This window comes from Ursus arctos, unplaced genomic scaffold (assembly GCF_023065955.2).
Source record: "Ursus arctos isolate Adak ecotype North America unplaced genomic scaffold, UrsArc2.0 scaffold_26, whole genome shotgun sequence".
In the NCBI taxonomy this organism is placed as follows: domain Eukaryota; kingdom Metazoa; phylum Chordata; class Mammalia; order Carnivora; family Ursidae; genus Ursus; species Ursus arctos.
In genome coordinates this window covers 537,803-559,514 of record NW_026622941.1, presented here as the reverse complement: position 1 = coordinate 559,514, position 21,712 = coordinate 537,803, and the positions used below count along the sequence as shown (strand labels likewise).

The following is a 21,712-nucleotide window of genomic DNA, read 5'->3' as shown; positions in this document are numbered from 1 at the left end:
GATTTATGTAGACATTTATTTAAGTCCACAAGCTGATCAGAACAGAGATTCTCCAACTTAAGACACTTTGCAACCTAACTCCCCACTAATTAAAGAAATTTTTTTCACATTTATACAATGAGAGGCAAAGGCCTTTCTGAACTACAGACACAGAGAGCTTGTGGCATCAATTCTACATCAGCTCCAAGTTGAGAGTAAACATAGAAACATGAAGACTTACTGGTTCAGATGTCAGAGTTGTTCCTCCTGGTGGACACAAAATTCTGAACCAAACTGAACTCAAAAGAGACTAAGGACACAGTAAAGTCCAACAATCCAGCCTCTCCATCATCCCCCATTCAACAGAGAATCCATCCGTCCATAAAGATCAGCATATGGTGAGATCACAAAGCCAAATCCTCCATCACTGATGCCACCACTGGGAATACCTGTTCTACATATGCAAACCAGAAACCAAAACAAAACAAAGTCAGGAAAGAGAGAGGGAGAGAAACACACATAGCTGGCAAAGTCAAGAAACAAATTCTGCTTAGCTGCTGCCTCTGGTAGATAAGAAAAGACTATGTGACTCCAGTGGGCTTGCTTTGCAGTGGAGGACCTCCCAAACCGCTAATATGTAATTAAAAGAAAAAGAAAGTGAAACCATGACTTTTGTACAAATATAAAATGGTAACATGGACACGTGTCCAAGATTTCATTTAGTTCTCTAATTAATGAAGCAACTAGTAATCGGATACAACCAGTTTCTACACAATGTGGATTTCTAAGGTATCTGCCAGTTCTCACATCCGCTTTTATGAAAATAAAACCAAGTCTAGAGCTGTAAGAAAAAGTCCTTCCCTTCAAATGGGGGTGAAGTCCAGTTACTTGGGGTGAATACGGTCAAGGCAGAGCCAGAAAGACGGTCCTGACAGCCCTGGGTGGACAACCCTGGGTGGCTCAGAGCCAGACTTCTGCCTTTCTTTTTTTTTTTTTTTTTTTTTTTTAAGATTTTATTTATTTATTCGACAGAGATAGAGACAGCCAGCAAGAGAGGGAACACAAGCAGGGGGAGTGGGAGAGGAAGAAGCAGGCTCCCAGCCGAGGAGCCCGATGTGGGACTCGATCCCGAAACGCCAGGATCACGCCCTGAGCCGAAGGCAGACGCTTAACCGCTGTGCCACCCAGGCGCCCCATAGACTTCCGCCTTTCTACAGTCCCCAACAGGACCTCAACGGCTTCTCAAAGCCGCTGACTTCTTCCTTTGGGTTTTGACTCTTACCAGTTTTCACACGGGCTCTTTTTGGCAACTCACAGCAGGGAGGGTGTTGCCACTCTCACCCAGAACACATTTCTGTAAAAGGCACACTTTCACACACCCAGCCCAACTGGGTTTACACCAGGAATGGAGGAAGCTGGAGTGTGGGATACTGGTCCCTCTGCCTCTGTGCTCAGGTTGAGTCTAAGCTCCCAGCCCCTCATTCTTCCCCACAGACACAGAGGAAAATTCCTTCTAAATTCAAGTGCTCTGATTCTGTTCCGCAACATTTCCAGCTCAAAGGTATGGGAACCACTGATCTAACCCTATGGTTTTCAACCCTGGCACACTGGAATCAACTGAGAAGCTTTAAAACATACTGAGTTGACATGATCTTACATAGAAAAGCCCAAGGAATCCACTAAAGAAAACTACTGGAACTAATAAGTGAGTTCAGCAAGGTTGCAGTACCAATTTGCAAGATCAATTTTACTTCTACGCATTAGCAATCAACAATCCAAAAATGAAATTAAGAAAACAACTGCCTTTATAACAGCATCAAGAAAAAAGAGAACACTTAGCAATACAGTCAACAAAAGCAGCATAAGATTTGTACGCTGAAAACTACAAATACTGTTGAAAGAAAGTAAAGAGCTAAATAAATGAAAAGCCGTGCGATGCTTACAGACTGGGAGAATTATTAAGGTTAAGATGGCAATACTCCCCAAAATTGACCTATAGATTCAATGCAACTTTTCTGACTCCTAGCTGGCTTTTTTTGCAGAAAGTTACAGATGTCTCCTGTAATTCATATGGAAATGCAAGAGGCACAGAACAGGCAATCTTGAAAAAGAATGAGTTGGTGGACTCATACTTCCCAATTTCAAAACTTACTACTAAGCTACAGTAATCAAGACAAGTGTGGCATTGCAAAGGAGAAACGTAAGATCAGTGGAGGGGCGCCCGGGTGACTCAGTTGGTTAAGCAGCTGCATTCAGCTCAGGTCATGATCCCATGGGTCCTGGGATAGAGCCCCGAATTGGGCTCCTTGCTCAGCAGGGAGCCTGCTTCTCCCTCTCCCTCTGCCGCTTCCCGCTTGTGCACGCTCGCGCGCTCTCTCTCTGACAAGTAAATAAATAAAATCTTTAAAAAAAAAAAAGATAAAGATAAAAGAAGAAACGTAAGATCAGTGGAATAGCAATGACAGTCCAGAAATAAATCCTAATATTTATGGTTAATCAATCATTGACAAAAGGGGGCAAGACCAAGGTAAAAAGTTGTGTTTTCAGGGGCGCCTGGGTGGCACAGCGGTTAAGCGTCTGCCTTCGGCTCAGTGATCCCGGCGTTATGGGATCAAGCCCCACATCAGGCTCTTCCGCTATGAGCCTGCTTCTTCCTCTCCCACTCCCCCTGCTTGTGTTCCCTCTCTCGCTGGCTGTCTCTGTCTCTGTCGAATAAATAAATAAAATCTTTAAAAAAAAAAAAAGTTGTCTTTTCAACAAATGGTGCTGGGCCAACTGCGTATCCACAAGCCCCTACCTCACGTCATATACAAAAATTAACTCAAAATAGATCATAGAACTAATGCAAGAACTAAAACTATAAAATTCTTAAAACGCAGGAATAAAACTTGATGACTGTGGGTCAGGCAGTGATTTCTTAGATATGACACCAAAAAATTAAGTAATACAAGAAAAAAACAGATAAACTGGACTTCTTGAAAATTAACTCTCAGGAACGGGCTGGCTCAGTCAGTAGAGCACACAACTCTTGATCTCGGGGTTATAAATTCAAGCCCCACTTTAGGTGTAGAGATTACTTAAAAATAAAATCTTAAAAAAAAAAAAAAAGGAAAAGAAAATTAACTCTTGTGCTTGAAAAGATACCATCAAGAAAGTGAAAAGACAACCCATGGAATGGGGGAAAATATTTGCAAATCATTAATCTGACAAGGTCTGACAATAAAGAATTCTTATAACAACAATGAAAAAGACAACCCAATTAAAAATTGGGCAAAAGATTTGAATAGGATCCAGAAAGATACACAAATGGCCAATAAGCTCTTGAAAAAATGCTCAACATGATTACCCATTACAAAAATACTCATCGAAACCACACTGAAGCCACTAGGATGGCTAGACTAAAAAAGATGGATAAAAGCAAGTGGTAACAAGGATGTGGAGAAACCAGACCCCTCATATGTTGCTGGTGGGAACGTAAAATGATGCAGCTTCCCTCGGAAAGTCTGGCAGCTCCTCAAACAATTACACATAGTTATTAAGGGACCCAGCAATCCCACTCCTAGCCATACATCTAAGAGAAATGAAAATTATATGCCCACAGAAAAACGTGTATATCAGTGTTCATAGCAGCATTACCCATAATCGTTAGAAAGTAGAAATAACCCAAATATTCAATGTTTAACGAATCCAGAAACAAAATGTGGTACCTCTATTACAAGGGAATATTACCTGACCGTGAAAAGGAATGAAGGTCTGATTCATGTTACAACACGGATGGACCACGAAAACATGCGAAGTGAAAGAGATAGGCACAAAAGTCCACAATCTGTATGATCCCATTTACGGGAACCTATCAGAATCCACAGTTCCTTAGAGACAGAGAGTGAATTAGGTGCCAAGAGCTGCGGAGACAGTGGGACTAGGGCGTGATTAATAATGTGTACGGAGTTTCTTTTGGGACTGTTGAAATGTTTTAAAATTAGATTGTGGTAATGGTTGAAACAACTCTGTGAATACAGTAAAAACCACTTTAAATGGGTGAATATTATGGTATGTGGAATATCTCAATAAAGCGGTTAAAACACAAAGGAAGCGTACGGAAGGGTGTTCCAAAAAGGCATGCGCCTCTTTCCCAGGCCCCTGAGGCCGTCCCGCACACGGGTCTGCTGCTGTGCCCAGGCCCGCAAAAGTCCACCATCCTGGCTGCTAAAGGCCTCCATCCTAGAGTCTCCTGCTCGCCCTCCCCTCCCTAGGCCCTGGGCTTCAGAAAGATCCCTGCACACTGGGTGGGGCAAGACGGGCATCCCAGAGGCTACTCCAAAATGTCTAGCTCAGCCTTTGTCCTGCGCCTCTCCCCTCTAGATCCGTAACTGCCTTCCTCTCAGAGCTTAGTCATGGGGAAGAAAAGGGACGTTACCAAGGCCACGTCAGACCCCAGATCATGCCGCCCCCCACAGTGGCCTTCAGAGCCAGAGCTGGCAGGCCAGGCAGCTGAAAGGAGCAGGAGGGGAAGGTGGGCCAGCAAGTACACACAGCAGGGCCTCCCATGGGTAAGCAACAACCCTCCCACTTCCCAAGTTCTAGCAGGTTCTGTTTCCTCATCTAGGCAAAGGGATGATAACCTGTATTTGGAATGGTGCAGGGTGTGAAAATAGTCGGTACAAGCATTTCACACACTGATAAACACCACCCCAATGAGATGTTGTGACCAACAGCCCTGGACTCAGCTCCCTAGGCAGCCAGGACAGTCTGGGAGACTGGATGTTACCACAGTTCCTAGGAGATACTCCAGGGAGAAATGGGGCTTTTTGAGAAGCGACCACCTGGGGGCCAGCCAGTCTCATGGTGGGGAATTTGGGGGACAAAGAAAGTATGCTGGGCTAGAGAGGCATTCTCCTTAAGGCTGTGCTGTCACCCAGTCCCAGGGGACTGCCAGCCTGCCAACCCACTGGCCTCACAACCCTCACCCTACCCTCTTTCCAGGACAGGGTGAGGAAATACCTACTGGAAAGTTCGGAAGAGGTTCCGGTCAAGGGCGCTTTACCTCCTCTATGATAGCAGGGCCTGCCTTGATTCCAGGGTCTCCAGCAGGTGCTGAGACTCACCTTGGTCCTCTGCCCCCTCCCCACCCCTGCTACCATACATACGGAGGTGGCTGGGCCCAGAAGAAGGTGGAGGGACGGTCCCAAACTAAACCCAGTGCCGTCCCTCACCAGAAGTCAGCACCCAAAGCTCAGGAGGATTCCTCAGAGGCGGCCCCCTCCTTTCTGTCTCTGTCTCCAAGAAGCCCCTTCCAGCCCTTCCCACGTGGATCTGACTTCCCAGACGGTGATCCATTGTAATAACACCCTTGCCAATGCTAAGAGGAGCTACTGGTGCATTTACCAGACAGGCCTTCTCCCAAACTGAGGCACACAAACGCTGAGACCGCAGGCCTGGTTTACCGCTCACAGGACCAGAGTTACTCCACTCTGGGTCCCCCTCCAGCACTTACTCCAAGGTAGGATCCCTACGTCACCTCCCACACCTTCCTGACTCAGCCCCACTCCCCCGCCTCCCATCTGCTACCTCCTCCTCAGCTCCCTTACTCCTGTCATGTCTCCTGCTGCCCCGAAGCCCTAACGGAACACTAGTCTCCCAGACTTCAGCTGGCTCTCCCTGGAAAGACAGATGAAAACCCCAGAAAAGCCCCAAACTCCCTAACTCCCTGGGGCCTAGCAGCATTTAAGAGGCTCACGCATTCCCAGCCCACAGAGGGATCCTTTAAAGGGGTCACAGCTGGCTCTCGACCTGCCATGTAACCTCACTTTCCCTTTTTGTAAAAAGGGTACTGCCTGCCTCTCAAGATTCTTAACCTTCATTTTGGCTTGGGGGGGGGGGGGGGAGTGTGGTGGGGGGCGTGCGCATGAGGGTGTGGACATCCAAGCAGGATCTCCTGGGACATGGACCAGTCCTGGATCCAGGGCTGTGACCACCCGAACATTTGTCTAAATATAAGCACATACGTGAGAAACACCCCACCACTGATGTTTCACATCTGTAGAATTTCATAGAATTTCACAGAATTCGGGTGAGAATTAAAATGAGATAGTTATGCAAATGAAACCAACTACAGATGCAGATACCCACTGACAGAAAAACAGCAACACCACTGCTGGCCTCAGATAAACGCTCAGACCACCCCCACCCCACATTCGGCACTCTAACAACTGGCCGGCCCCAGACCCAGGCCACAGCACTCACTTTCCTAACGCGGCAGAAAGGCGCTTCTTTAAGCACGTGAGCATATAAGGCAACTGCTGACCTGTCCCAGTGGCCAGCATACCCATCAGCATGGCAGGAGCTTAGTAAGTGCAGGCTTGGGAGCCCATTCAAACCAGGCAGACGCCCAGGCACGAAGCTTTGCCAGGATTTCCGTGGCGATCCCGACACCCTGGACCCAGAAGGCATGCCTCTCTTCACATGGTGGCAGCCCCACTTCTGTGCAGCGCACAGCCTTCCATGAGGGCAGACGGTCTACCGAGCCACACGGGGCATTTCAGTCCAGCCACTCTGGGTGTCTGAAAGTAACCAGCCCCTTTTAAGCCTGGCTCATAAAACTCCACCGCCCGGCACCCGTCTCCAACACCAAACACCAAGCTGATAGGATTACCAAGGGGAGAGGTTAGTTTAAAACAAACCACTTCCTCATTTTCTAAGTTGGTGGCTTCTAGGAGCCTGGACACAAAGAGCCAACCACGATTTCCATTCCATGGCTGCTTTATGGTTTACCCAGATCATCGAGTCAGCCTTTCATCTGACTGCCTTTCATGTAAAAACTCCCCCATTTTGACCTCTGCAGGCAGAAAGAGAAGAGGAGGGGAAGATGGGGAAAGGCCGGAGCCCCAGGGACGGGAGGCTGGGGAAATACCAGGCAAAATCCCACCCAGAGGGGCCACGGCGCTGCTCCCTGAAGCTTCATCGTGTCCCATGCACATCACTAGCTGCCTGCAGGGGAGGGGAGTCCACAGAAAGGCCACGGCCATTCTCTCTGTTCCTCGCCCCTACACGTCTCACGTGTATAGAGGGTATAGAGGTACAGAGGTAGACGGCCTGAATTTGGAAAATGGGCTACTGAGTAGCCTGGAAATCCAGGCGGTGCAATATAACACTTAGAGCTGGGACTCTAAGCAGTTACTTAATTGCTGCATGCCTCAGTTTCCCCATCTGAAGAATAAGGATGATAACCTTGCTTCTGATTACTGTGATGTCCAAATGAGCTAACTAATCCATGTGAAGTTTTTTATGTGTGTATCTGGCTCACAGTGAGCTCTGTATGTTATCACCATCCTCAATCAGCTGTCTTTTTCAGACCCCTCAGTGGCTTTGGGCAAGGACACAGAGGGCCTGGGGGGTGGCCAGCCAGGTGTGGCAGCCAAGGTGCTGCTAATGGGCTCCTACGCATAGGGGCTGGCCTCAGGGGGCATCCAGCGCAGCCTGCCCTCCAAAGCCCCAGACTGACACATGGTCACCAAGGTACAACCACAGAAAGGACTTCCAGTGGCCACAGATCTAGAGTGAGTCTTCTCAGAGCTGAGAATCCAGAGCCAGCATCCTAGGTACTACCAGCAAGGAACATGCAGTCCTCGATCCTGATGGCGACCTCCTGTCACAGGCCCTCGCACTAGAGAAAAGGACAACAGCTCAAATGTCATTCACTGCCCTTCTGCAAGCCTAGACTCCTGCCCTGGAAGACTCCATCATCTAAGGTCTTGCTCCTCCATATGGCCTCGGCACTCCTGACAGGCCATCCTCATTTGCCAATGAATGAAACCTGCAGTTCCTCCAACAAGTCTCCCCAGGTTGGCTGAGGCTGCGAGCTTCCCAGGTGAGGCCTCAGAGAAGGGCATGTCATGACCCTTCCCACCTAGAGCCAACTCTTTCCCACCTAGGCACCCCTACCCCAGCATTCCTGCACTGCCCTGAGTGCTCTTTCCCACCTTATCCAACTGCCAAGATCTTACTCATTCTTCAGTGTCCCCTTCAGATGACCTAGCCTCTTCAGACAAAACTAACCACAACCCACCCCATGTTCCCAAAGCTCTTTGCAACAAACACACCAAAGCCTGCATCTTGATGTATGACAGTAGCTGGTTTATGTCTCCATTCAAACGAGATAGCACCCCGTCCCTCACGAACCACACCGCCCCCATGCCCAGCACAGCATAGGCACTGGGCACCTCGGTACTCAGGGAAGCCCACGAGAAGGCTGCCTTTAAACCCCACCTATGAAGTGCCACACAAGGCCTCCCGAGGGCGCCTCTCTGGGCAGGAGGGACAGAACACACACCTGCCTGGCAGCAATGCAAGGCTTGACACCTGTCCTCTTCCCAATAAGGCCTTACTAGAGCTCTGCCCACCTAAACATGTAAAACCAGAAGTCCCTTTCCCACTTTCCTTCTAGCTCCAAAACCAGATTATCTTCCAGGAACAGTCACTGATGACTTCCAGGGAACTCTCAGGGCCCTGGTTCCAGGTCTGTCTCAGGATGGCACAGACAAGGGGCGCCTGGGTGGCTCAGTCGGTTGAGCATCTGCCTTGAGCTCAGGTCGTGGGATCGGCTCAGGTGCTGGAATAGGAGCCCTATATCAGGCTCCCTGCTCAGTAGGGAGCCTGCTTCTCCCTCTCCCTCTGCTGTTCCCACTGCTCGTGCTTGCGCGCTCAGACGTGCTCACTCTCTCTCTGTCAAATAAATAAATAAAATCTTAAAAAAAAAAAAAAAAAATATGGCACAGACCAAGGCCCAGGAGAGCCTTCCCCAACTCAGAGCCTGCCATTCGCCCCAGATGGGTGGAGATGGAATGTGGACAAACCACATCCTTCAGCAGCTTCCCCCAGCTCCCTTCTATAGAAAAGACCAGCTGAGATGCCACCCAGTGAGGCTTGGGCAGACAGATAAGATGTGCAGGAAGGGCAGGCAGGCTTGGCAGTGGAATTGGGTAGGTGCCTGAAAAGGTGGAGGCACTCTGTGCTGGGTTTCCCATCCTGCTCCTCAACCCTCTCCAGACCAATCCGATCCCAGAAGGCCTTAAGGTAAGGCCTCAAGCTCTTCCCCCACTGTCACACCACTGTCCCTCCACGATCCCACCAAAACCCCTGCCAGCCCAGCCACTTGGTAGCTGAGGGTTTTAGGGCTCTCCCAGGGTCCCCTGGGGTCACAAAGTCATTCAACAAACTGACTTCTACCACCAGCAGTATATGCATGTAATTTCTAACAGTTCTAAGACAGGCCCTCTGGCCACACTGAGGCAGGGGTAAGCAGGGAAAAGTGCCCGAGACCAAAGTCCAAGGTCTGCGTCTGGATTTGGGTTCCGGATCTGGTGCTGAACAGACGCCTGTGTGACCTGAACCGGTCCCTCCCCGTCGGTTTTCTCATCTCGGAGATTGGACCCGGCAGCCGCACGTCTCCCTGCGAACCGCCCACGGACCTGTGGGCGGGGGATGTCTTAAGTCCTCACCCGCCACCCCCTCCACCGCACCCCGGCCGAGGCCCCACAAGCCACCGGCCAAACGCGAAGACTCGCTCGGAGAGGAGACAAAGCCTTCTCTAGCCTACCCAAGGGGAGGACCGCTCCGGCCACTGGAGAGAATCCGGGAGCCGGGCACAGGCCCCGCTCCCTCCCCAGGGGCCCCCGTGCCCCCCTTCCTCTGAGGGGGGAAGCCCTTCCGGCGGTTCTGGGCCGCGAGGACCCAAGGAGGAGCCCAGGCGGACGAGAGGCGGGGTGAAAGGCTGCCTCGACGCCGGGTGCCGAGGGCCGGCAGGCTCTAACCCTGGGGTCGCGGGCTGCCGGCCGCGGGGGCGCACGGGGCGCTCCGGGCAGGGTGGCACCTGTTGGCGGCGCCTCCCCTCCCGCCCGCCTGCCCCCACCCCGGGCGCAGGCGGTCCGGGACTGTGCCTGGGAGAGTCGGGCGGGCGGCGAGCACCGAGCCAGCGCCGCACCCGGCAGGCGGGGGCTCCTAAACTTGCAGCTCGGCGCACACGGCCGCGCGGGGCAGCGGGGGCTACTCACCCACCCACCGGCCGTGGCAGCAGGCCGAGAGACTGGCAGCGGGAGCCGGGGGCCGCGGGATGGGCGCCGCGCTCGGCGGGCTGGAGGCAAAGTCCCCGAGGCGCGCGGAGTACGCAGCCGCCGCTCCGCTACTTCCTTTATTTCCCGCCAGCCACGGCCGGCCCCGCCCCCGGCCCCGCCCCCGGCCCGCCTACCGGGAAAGGCCCGCGCGCCGTTCCGGAGCGGCGTCGCTCGAGCTCTGCTGGGCGTTGGGACGTCCGCTCGGTGGAGCCGCCGAGGGTACAGCGCTCTGCCACCGTCGGACCGTGGTCCCTACCAAGGTGCCATCCGCGAAGGTCGGTCACGCGCTCCGGGGATGCAGGGATTATTCCTATTGTTCCTGGCTTGGAAGTGCTTTCGGAATCCTCTCGAGCTGTTCCTGGAAGAGCCTGGCGGTGGTGAGTCCCGGTAATAATCCCAGGAAGCCGTTCACCAGCGCCTGTGCCCAGATAGCTCCACAAGTGCACAGGCAAAGGAGAAACACGTGACTCCAACAGAAGAGAAACAATCAGGAAAACAACTTGCTGGAAATCATGAGAAAACAAATAGGACCATGGAAGTTGCTACACTTGAACGGAGTGGTATAAACTGAATTTTATTTGTTTTTAAGATTTTATTTATTTGAGAGAGAGCACAAGCAGGGGTAGGGGCAGAGGGCGAAGCTGGTTCTCCCGCTGAGCAGGGGGGTAGCCCGATGTGAGACTCAAACCCAGACTCTGAGATCATGACCTGAGCCGCAGGCAGATGCTTAACTGACTGAGCCACTCCGGGCGTCCCTAGAAACTGAATTTTAAAGAAGAAAAAGATTGGAAGGAAATACAACCAAAAATCATCACAAGGTTACATTAAAATAATAAAAATCACAATGTGGTTTTTTTGGTTTTTTTTTTTTAGTTTTCACTTTTTTGTGTTTTCCAATTTTTCTGAAAGGACGGTGGCATTCATTTTACAATGACTAAAAACGATTATAATGAAAATCACATAATGGACTGGTTTGTTAAATTTAGGCAGCATTATCTGTATTTCAAGTTGATTTCTTTATCAGAGCTGCATGTCCAAGTGATTAAAGTATAAATTGCAAGTAATATTTTGTAAAGGGGCTGTCTCTGAGGTTTCTGGCAGCCAAAGCAAGAGCAGTTAATTTCACAATTCTGTGAAGGATCGAGCATACCAGTTTCCACTTCAAGAGTGTCCAACCTTAACTTGCACCTAACTGTAAATGAAATTTCTGGGTTTTGTGTGCAGTCTTAACTAGGCTCTGCAGGGGACAATCTAGAAATTTTGAGCAAGAACAGGTTCATTCCAATAAATATATTTACTCCAATGCTGACCTCTTTGAAGGAGGCACAGGATGCCTGAGATCAGAGTGCAAATGCCATGTGGGGGAGTCCCTGCTGGATACTCTCTCCCTGCAGAGGAAGATGCAGTGCATGCTGGGGCCGGAGGGGGCGGAGGCTGTGTGGTCCACCCCAGATGGACGCTCTGCTTGTGGGCCGCAGAGACTGGCCTACCTAAGCTACATGTCCCTTCTGGCACCATTACGTTTCTAGGACTGTAAATGTGTCTCTGCTACTGTATGTGGACCAACTAGCCTATATCATGCTCCCCAAGAAGCAGTTCCCCAGCTCAGACTTCTCGCCGGGAGTTGTTTAACTTCTAACCAATATGCAAAAAACTAGTAATCCTTCCCATCTCAACACTACCCAACTCTCCTGATTGCTCAGCACTTCTGATGGCTAAACTTTGGATAATGGATGACATACTTCTCTGTCTCGCTGAACAGGACTGTAAACATTATTGCGTTTTTTCCATGCCTCCAGTCATCTTCGCAAGCATGGCCTCCTGTGCCATGAAACTCTGTGCCAGCCCTGGGCAGCATTCCTGGTTCCATCTCCAGAAGATGCGTGTCTGCTCACTGATCCCTGCATCTCCAGATACGGAGGTCACAGCAGTGCTGCTGTGAACATTCTCCTACTAATCTTTTTGTGTACATATGTTTTTACTTCTCTTGAATATAATACCTAGGCATGGCACTGCTGGAATGTGAGGAATATTCAACTCTGTTACCAACAGCCGGTTTTTCAAAGTGGCTGTACCACGATCCCCTGTGGCTCACCCTACACCACCAGCACCCTGGTCCATGCCGCCATCTCCCCCATCATCGCAGTAACCTCCTAACAGGGGCTTCTTATATTTTTCCTCCTTTTATAAAATGTCAGATGGTATCACTCCACTCTTTAAAGTCCTCGATGGTTTCCCAAGGCCTTTTCAATAGCCTACAAAGTCCTGTATGAGCTGCACCCTCTTTAAGCTCAAATCCTACCACCGTCCCCTTATTATTCTGCCTCTGCCCCAATGGCCTATGTGCTTTCCCTGGGCCTGGCTTCATTTCCTCCACAGCACCTACCACACCCTGAAATATTCTATAATTATTCATTTGTGTTGGACTGTCTCCCCTCACTGGGAAATAATCGACAAGGAGGACAGGGACTTGTTTTTTTTTTTTTTTTTTTAAATGATTTTTTATTATATTATGTTAGTCACCATACAGTACATCCCCGGTTTCCGATGTAAGGCTCGATGATTCATTAGTTGTGTATAACACCCAGTGCACCATGCAATACGTGCCCTCCTTACTACCCATCACCGGTCTATCCCATTCCCCCACCCTCCTCCCCTCTGAAGTCCTCAGTTTGTTTCTCATAGTCCATAGTCTCTCATGTTTCATTCCCCCTTCTGATTACCCCCCCTTTCTTTATCCCTTTCTTCCCCTACCGATCATCCTAGTTCTTATGTTCCATAGATGAGAGAAATCATATGATAGTTGTCTTTCTCTGCTTGACTTATTTCACTTAGCATTATCTCCTCCAGTGCTGTCCATGTTGTAGCAAATGTTGAGAACTCGTTCTTTCTGATAGCTGAGTAATATTCCATTGTATATATGGACCACAACTTCTTAATCCAGTCATCTGTTGAAGGGCATCTCGGCTCCTTCCACGATTTAGCTATTGTGGACATTGCTGCTATGAACATTGGGGTGCATATGGCCCTTCTCTTCACTACGTCTGTATCTTTGGGGTAAATACCCAGTAGTGCAATGGCTGGATCATAGGGTAGCTCAATTTTTCACTTTTTAAGGGACCTCCACACTGTTTTCCAGAGTGGCTGTACCAACTTGCATTCCCACCAACAATGTAGGAGGGATCCCCTTTCTCCACATCCTCTCCAACAATTGTTGTTTCTTGCCTTGTCTATTTTTGCCATTCTAACTGGCGTAAGGTGGTATCTCAGTGTGGTTTTGATTTGAATTTCCTTGATGGCTAATGATTTTGAACATTTTTTCATGTGTCTGTTAGCCATTTGTATGTCTTCATTGGAAAAGTGTCTGTTCATATCTTCTGCCCATTTTTTGATTTGTTTATTTGTTTCTCGTGTATTGAGTTTGAGAAGTTCTTTGTAGATCTTGGATACCAGTCCTTTATCTGTAGTGTCATTTGCAAATATATTCTCCCATTCCGTGGGCTGCCTCTTAGTTTTTCTGACTGTTTCCTTGGCTGTGCAGAAACTTTTAATCTTGATGAAGTCCCATAAATTCATTTTATCTTTTGTTTCTCTTGCCTTTGGGGATGTGTCATGAAAAAGGTTGCTTTGGCCGATGTCGTAGAGGTTGTTGCCTATGTTCTCCTCTAGAATTTTGATGGATTCCTGTCTCACATCGAGGTCTTTCATCCATTTGGAGTTTATTTTTGTGTATGGTGTGAGATAGTGGTCAAGTTTCATTCTCTTGCATGTAGCTGTCCAATTTTCCCAGCACCATTTATTGAAGAGACTGTCTTTTTCCCACCGGATGTTTTTTCCTGCTTTATCAAATATTAGTTGCCCAAAGAGCCGAGGGTCCATTTCTGGGCTCTCTATTCTGTTCCATTGGTCTCTGTGTCTGTTTTTGTGCCAGTACCATGCTGTCTTTGTGATCACAGCTTTGTAGTACAGCTCGAAATCCGGCATTGTGATGCCCCCAGCTTTGTTTTTCCTTTTCAACAGTTCCTTGGAGATTCGGGGCCTTTTCTGTTTCCATACAAATTTAAGGACTGTTTGTTCCAGTTCTTTGAAAAATGTCCTTGGTATTTTGATCGGGATAGCATTGAAAGTGTAGATTGCTCTGGGTAGCATGGACATTTTAACTATGTTAATTCTTCCGATCCATGAGCATGGAATATCTTTCCATCTTTTTATGTCTTCCTCAATGTCTTTTAAGAGTGATTTATAGTTTCTAGAATATAGGTCCTTTACGTCTCTGGTTAAGTTAATTCCAAGGTAACGTATGGTTTTTGGTGCTATTGTAAATGGGATGGATTCCCTAATTTCTCTTTCTTCGGTCTCGTTATTCGTGTATAGAAATGCAACTGATTTCTGAGCATTTATTTTGTATCCCGCCACGTTACTGAATTGCTCTATAACTTCTAATAGTTTGGGAGTGGCTTCTTTTGGGTTTTCCATATAGAGTATCATGTCATCTGCAAAGAGAGACATTTTGACTTCTTCTTTGCCAATTTGAATACCTTTGATCCCTTTTTGTCGTCTGATTGCTGTTGCAAGGACTTCTAGTACTATGTTGAATAATAGTGGCGAGAGTGGGCATCCTTGTCGAGTTCCTGATCTTAAGGGAAAGGCTTCCAGCTTTTCCCCATTGAGAATAATATTTGCAGTAGGCTTTTCATAGATGGCTTTTATGAGATTGAGAAATGTACCTTCTATTCCTACACTCTGAAGGGTTTTAATCAGGAAAGGATGCTGTATTTTGTCAAATGCTTTTTCGGCATCGATTGAGAGGATCATATGGTTCCTGAGTCTTTTCTTGTTGATATGATGTATCACGCTGATTGATTTGCGAATATTGAACCACGCTTGCATCCCAGGTATGAATCCCACTTGATCGTGATGGATAATCCTTTTAATGTACTGTTGGATTCTATTAGCAAGTATCTTGTTGAGGATTTTGGCATCCATATTCATTAGGGAAATCGGTCTGTAATTCTCCTTTTTGATGGGGTCTTTGCCTGGTTTGGGGATCAAGGTAATATTGGCCTCATAGAATGAGTTTGGTAGCTTTCCTTCTGTTTCTATTTTTTGAAATAGCTTTAGGAGAATAGGTATTATTTCTTCTTTGAATGTTTGGTAGAATTCCCCAGGAAAACCATCCGGGCCTGGAGTTTTGTTATTTGGAAGGTTGTTTATCACTGACTCAATTTCTTCATAATTAATTGGCCTGTTTAAGGAATCAATTTCTTCCGGTTTCAATCTTGGTAGTTTATAGGTTTCCAGGAAGGATTCCATCTCTTCCAGATTGCTTAGTTTATTGGCATATAGCTGTTGATAAAAATTTCTAATAATCCTTCCAATTTCAATGGTGTTCGTCGTGACCTCTCCTTTTTCATTCATAATTTTAATAATCTGGGTCCTTTCTCTTTTCTTTTGGATAAGTCTTGCCAGTGGTCTGTCAATTTTATTGATTCTCTCAAAGAACCAGCTTCTAGTCCTGTTGATCTGCTCTACTGTACTTCTGGTTTCTGCTTGATTGATTTCAGCTCTAATTTTGGTCAACTGCTTCCTCGTGCGTGGATTAGGCCTGTCCCTCTGTTGCTGTTCCAGCTTCTTGAGGTGAGAATATAAAAACTGCATTTTAGATTTTTCTATTCTTTTGAGTGAGGCTTGGATGGCTATGTATTTCCCCCTTAGGACTGCCTTTGCAGTATCCCATAGGTTTTGGACTGTTGTATTTTCATTCTCATTGGTCTCCATAAATTGTTTTATTTGATTTTTGATTTCCTGGTTTATCGAGTCATTCCTGAGCAGGATGGTTCTTAGTCTCCAAGTGTTTGAGTTTCTTCCAAATTTTTCCTTGTGGTTGAGTTCCAATTTCAGAGCGTTGTGGTCTGAGAATATGCAGGGGATAATTTCAATCTTTTGGTATCGGTTGAGACCTGTTTTGTGTCCCAGAACATGGTCTATTCTTGAGAATGTTCCATGGGCATTAGAATAGAATGAGTATTCTTTGGTTCTGGGGTGTAGTGTTCTATATATATCTATGAGGTCCAACTCGTCGAGTATGGCATTCAAAGCCTTTGATTGTTTGCTTAGTTTTTGCCAGGGTGTTCTGTCTATTTCTGAGAGTGGAGTGTTGAGGTCCCCTACTATTAATGTATTTTTATTTATATGTCTCTTTATTCTGGTTAAGAGTTGGCTTGTGTATCTTGCTGCTCCCCTGTTGGGGGCATATATATTTATAATTGTCATATCCACTTGTTGAATACTTCCCTTAAGAATAATATAGTGCCCTTCTGCATCTCTAACTATAGTCTGTAGTTTAAAATCCAATTTATCTGATATGAGAATTGCTACCCCAGCTTTCTTTTGAGGTCCATTTGCGTGAAAGATGGTACTCCATCCCCTTACTCTCAGTCTGAATGCATCTTTGGGTTTAAAATGAGTCTCTTGTAGACAGCAAATGGATGGGTCATTTCTTTTTATCCAATCTGCAACCCTGTGGCGCTTTATGGGATGGTTCAAACCATTTACATTAAGACTGATTACTGAGAGATATGATTTTAATGTTGCCATGTTGCCAGTAAAGTCTTTGTTTGTATTGGCTGTGACTTTCTGTTCTGTATCACTCTTGGAGCGTTTTTACTTTTATAGAACCCCCCGTAATATCTCCTGTAGGGCTGGTTTCGTGGTTACGAAATTGGTTAGTGACTGGCGATTCTGAAATATCTTTATTTCTCCATCAATTCTGAATGAGAGCCTTGCTGGATAAAGGATCCTTGGCTGCATGTTTTTCTCTGAAAGAGCTTTAAATATGCTCCCCCAACCCTTTCTCTCATTCCAGGTCTGTGTAGACAGGTCTGATGTAATTCTGATGCTTTTGCCTTGGTACGTGAGAAATTTCTTTGCCCTGGCCGCTTTCAGTACTGTATCCTTGCATCTAATATTTGCGAATTGCACTATGACGTGACGTGGCGTAGGTTTGTCATGGTTGAGCTTGGGAGGGGTCCTCTCTGCCTCTTGGACACGAATGTTTGTTTCCCTTGCTAGATTAGGGAAGTTTTCAGCTACAATTTGTTCAAATATCTCTTCTAGACCTCTGTTTTTCTCCACCCCCTCGGGGATGCCGATGATTCTAACATTGGATCGTTTCATTGAGTCAGTAATCTCCCGTAACCTACATTCGTGGGCGTGGATTTTTTTAAGACCATCTTCTATTTTCATTTTTTCCTCTATTAACCCATCCTCCAATTCACTAACCCGTTCCTCTGCTTCTGCGACCCTGGCCGTCAGAGCCTCTAGTTTTGCCTGCATTTGGCTCATAGAATTTTTAATTTCTGTCAGATTCGCTCTCATTTCTGTCCTTAGGGATTCTATATTCTCAGTAACCTTTTCGTTAATAGTTTTTTCAATTCTACTCATCATTTTGACCATCGTTACTCTGAATTCCATTTCTGATAATTTGGTTACATCCATATCCATTATTTCTGTGGCAGAGGCCACAGAATCACTGTCTTTTCTTTGCTGGGGGGGGCTTCTCCTTCTTGTCATTCTGATGAAGAGAGGTTGCGGGGTTTCCAGAGCCCAAATTATTGACTGGGTCCCAGGCCGTGCCCCTTGTTTTATAGGGATCTTAGGGATGTGGGCTTCTTCTTTAAAGATTTTATTTATTTATTTATGTGGCAGCCAACCAGCGAGAGAGGGAACAGAAGCAGGGGAGTGGGAGAGGAAGAAGCAGGCTCCCAGCGGAGGAGCCCGATGAGGGACTCCTTTCCGGAACGCCGGGATATCGCCCTAAGCCGAAGGCAGGCGCTCAATGACTGCGCCACCCAGGCGCCCGGGTTGTGGGCTTCTTGATTTTTCAGCCTGCCTTCTGGGGGAGGGGCCTGCCACGCCGATACTCAGGCAGCCCTGTTTGGGTAGAGTCTCGGCGTCCCCTGCGAGGGGGGATGGGGATGGGCACTCCCTGAGCCGGTTTTTCCAGGCTTTTGTTCTCTGGCGGCTTTCCCTGGCGGTTTGCTGTGCCTCTTCTGAGAGTCAGAGCAGCAGCGGCCAAATTTCAGCCTCTGTCACAGAACAGAGGGATTGCGGCCCGTTCTCTACTAATGTTCTGGCCACTTTAACTCTGTTTCTGTTGGTGCTGCTCAACCCTGCAGCGTCCCGGGATGTGCGCCCCACACCCGGCGTCCCAGCCCTCACTTCCAGGGCCGGCGCGTCTCTGTCCTTTGTGTTTCTAACGCCGCCAGCCGCCAGCCGCCCCGCGCGCGCTCCGGAAGCTCCCGGTCTCAGTCTGGATCCAGTAAGCGCACCGGGATTCCGGAGTTCCGCGAGATGCCTGGTGGCGCGCGCACCCGGCTCACGGTCTCAGTCTGCTGTTTTGCGGGTGCCGTCCGTGAGCCCCTCCCGCTCTCCCGTGCAAGTGGCTACCGCTTCCTGGCGCCCGAACGCGGCGGCTCCCTCCCCCTTCCGTTTATCTTCCGATATCTGTGCACAGTTTCATGGCTCCCCGCTTCGTACCTCAATACTCAGCGCTGGAGATGTTTATTTGTAGAGATCCAGATGCGTCTTCCTGCGTCTCAGGCTGGTTCCGTGGTTGTTTAGGCTGGTCTGGTACCTATCCAGCTCGACTCGGAGGACCGGCTGAAAACGGTGTCTCCTACTCCTCCGCCATCTTAACTCCTCCCCAGGGACTTGTTTTATTCATGCCCTCGTGTTGGTCCCTAAAACAGCCCTTGGTACTTATGGGTGCGCAACAGATGGAATAACTATGTTGACAAGGAAAACATCAGGTGGCGTTAGGTGCCGTGCAGAAGACTAAACAGGGCCCTGGGAGGGCAGCTGAGTGATGGGTGGCTCATGAGCTGGGTCATCTGATGCCTAAAAGTCAAAAGAGGAGGAGGCAGAGCGTTGTGGCCATGGGAAGCATCTACAGCAAGCACGCCAACGCAGGAAGGAGCCTGCTGTCACTGGTGCATAGCGGGTGTAGGGCGACGGCAGCGAGGCGTGGGGGCTGGCTGGGTGAGGAGTCAGGGTCTTACCCTAAACACTGTGGGGGCCACGGACTTTGTCCTGCAGGGCGGGATTTATGCCAATCAGCCTCCACAGTTTTTGTGTCTCCTATTTAGCTTCTTGCAGTCAGGGTAGCTTCTCTCCACTCCAATCCCCCAGTTCTAACGTGCTGCTTCTGTTATGCTTTGGGCTTTAAAATCTGTCCGCACTGCCTGTAAATTAAGAGAGTATGATGCTTCTCACAAAGGTAAGTCTATAGGGTCAGAAAACATAGCAGTGGCTGCCAGACACTGGAAGGGGAGGGACTCTAAGGGAAGACGGGAATGATGGAATATTTCTGTATCCTCATTGCGGTGGCTGTTACACAACAGTATACTTTTGTCAAAATTCACAGAACGCCACACTAACAGGTGAATTTTACTGTACGTACCTTAATTCAAACATGAGACTGTAAATACACAAACGAGAGAATGATGCTCTTAGTGATGAAGACAGAACACAGAACCCGTGGGGCGCCTGGGTGGCTCAGTAGGTTCAGTGTCTGCCTTTGACTCGGGTCATGATCCTGGGGTCCTGGGATCCAGCATCAGGCTCCCTGCTTGGCGGGGAGTCTGCTTCTCCCTCCCCCTCTTTTTGCCTTTCCTTCTCCCTCTCTTAGCTCCTCTCCCTCCCCCTGCTCATGCTCTCTCCCTCTCTCTCAAATAAATAAATAAAACTTCAAAACAAAACAAAATGCAACACCCAGTAAGGTTTTGGCTGAAAGGGTGTAGGAAGCTAAGCAGTCTGACTTCAGTTTCATTTTCCCTGAGGCTTCACACTGTTGCTTCCGGCTGTTGGGCCACTTCTCCTATGAAACCCCAACCCCCTTCCTAAGTTCCCTTTATTGCAGCGAAACAGGATGGCATTTTCAAAGACATCTTGAAGGAATGCTGTTTGAAAGAAGGGGGAATGAAGCATGAGAGACTGTGGACTCTGAGAAACAAACTGAGGGCTTCAGAGGGGAGGCGGGTGGGGGAATGGGATAGGCTGGTGATGGGTAGTAAGGAGGGCGCGTATTGCATGGTGCACTGGGTGTTATACGCAACTAATGAATCATCGAACTTTACATCGGAAACCGGGGATGTACTGTATGGTGACTAACATAATATAATAAACATTAAAGAAAAAAAGACCATAAAAAAAAAGAAAATGATTATTTCTGAAACCAATGTTATGGGCTGAATTGTGTCCTCAAATTCATACGTTGAAGCTCTAACGTCCTAGTCCCTCACAGTGCGAGTGTTTTTGGAGACAAGCTCTATAAAAAGGTAGTTAGGGTTAAATGAGGCCACTGGTGTAGGCCCTAATCCAGTGTGACTGATATCTTTACGGGAAGAAATTAGGACACGGACGCCCACCGAGGGAAGACCATATGGAGACACAGGGAGATGGCAGCCGTCTACCAGCCCAGGAGAGAGGCCTCAGAAGAACCAATGCAGCCGATCCCCTGATCTTAGACTTCTGGCCCCCCAGTCTTTTTCCGGGAGAGAGTTGGTTTCTGCTGTTTAAGCCCCCAGGGCTGCAGTACTTTGTTACCGGGGCCCTAGCAAACTCACACACCCACTTCCAGCTAGGAGTCACCTCTACCGTCAGAAGGGGCTGGCTTTCTCTTTTACAGCCTGTGTTCCTTACCAGGTGACCTTCCTCTTCTGGTCCTGGGGAGGGCTCCCACCTGTCTTACTGATGAGGGAGAGAAGGCTAGCCGAGGACAACGCACAAGCTGACACCCGCAACCCTCCCCCACCCCTACTCCCAGGTGGGCTCTGTGTGACCTTCCTCAGGCACTCCTGGCTGCCCTAACGCTAAGGGAAGGAAAAACAAATGGTTAACTGATAGAGATCACAGTCCTGCAAGACGTGAGTCTCCCTCAGTTTACAAATGTCTTAGTGATATACAAGGAAAAAGCATTCTTATCAGTAACCTAACTTCCAGAAGGAAATGTAGATGAAATTAAATGTCCTTATAACCTGCAGCCCACTGACAAATACTTGAGGCAGGCAGGGTATAACGTTCCTCCAGGAAGCTCCCAACAGTCTTAATGTTAATACCTTACCAGAAGGAAAAACAACCTTGACGACGACAAGGCCTCCAGTATCTTCTAGGTCCTCTTTAGCGTATGAAAATTCTTTTAAAAACCTCCCTTTTTCCTTACCCCAACTCCCAAGTATATAATCAGTCACCCCTTACAAACCCCATGCCGCAGCTCTTTCTGCTCCTGGGTCCTGTCCCCATGCTTTAATAAAACCACCTTTTTGCACCAAAGACGTCTCAAGAATTCTTTCTTCACCATCAGCTCTGGACCTCACCTACATTCAAAACTACATCATTACCCTACTCCAAGGTCAAGGGCAAAGCTTATCCTTTTTTAGAAAAATTTAAATCATTCCTTCCTTCTCAGGCCTGTGTCCCTTCAGACCCTCCTTGCAGACTGTCTCGGACAGGCCGAGGTGACAGCCAGCTGTGGCAGAGTGGTATTGGGCCTCCCTCAACCTCGCTCTGACCTGACCTTCCCAGGCTCTGGCCCTGGGCCAGGTCACACATCTAGATCCAGGCTC

The 21,712-nt window shown here is 48.2% G+C and overlaps 1 protein-coding gene across 1 annotated transcript in view; it reads right to left on the bottom strand.

Moving 5' to 3' along the window:
- Nucleotides 1-10,155, bottom strand: part of BID (BH3 interacting domain death agonist) — a 45,547-nt gene extending 35,392 nt beyond the window's left edge. Inside the window, exon 1 of the mRNA XM_026502781.4 lies at nt 10,029-10,155. The gene's annotated coding sequence lies outside the window, so the exon portion shown is untranslated. The remainder of the gene's footprint in view (nt 1-10,028) is intronic.
- Between the last annotated feature and the right edge of the window lie 11,557 nt (nt 10,156-21,712).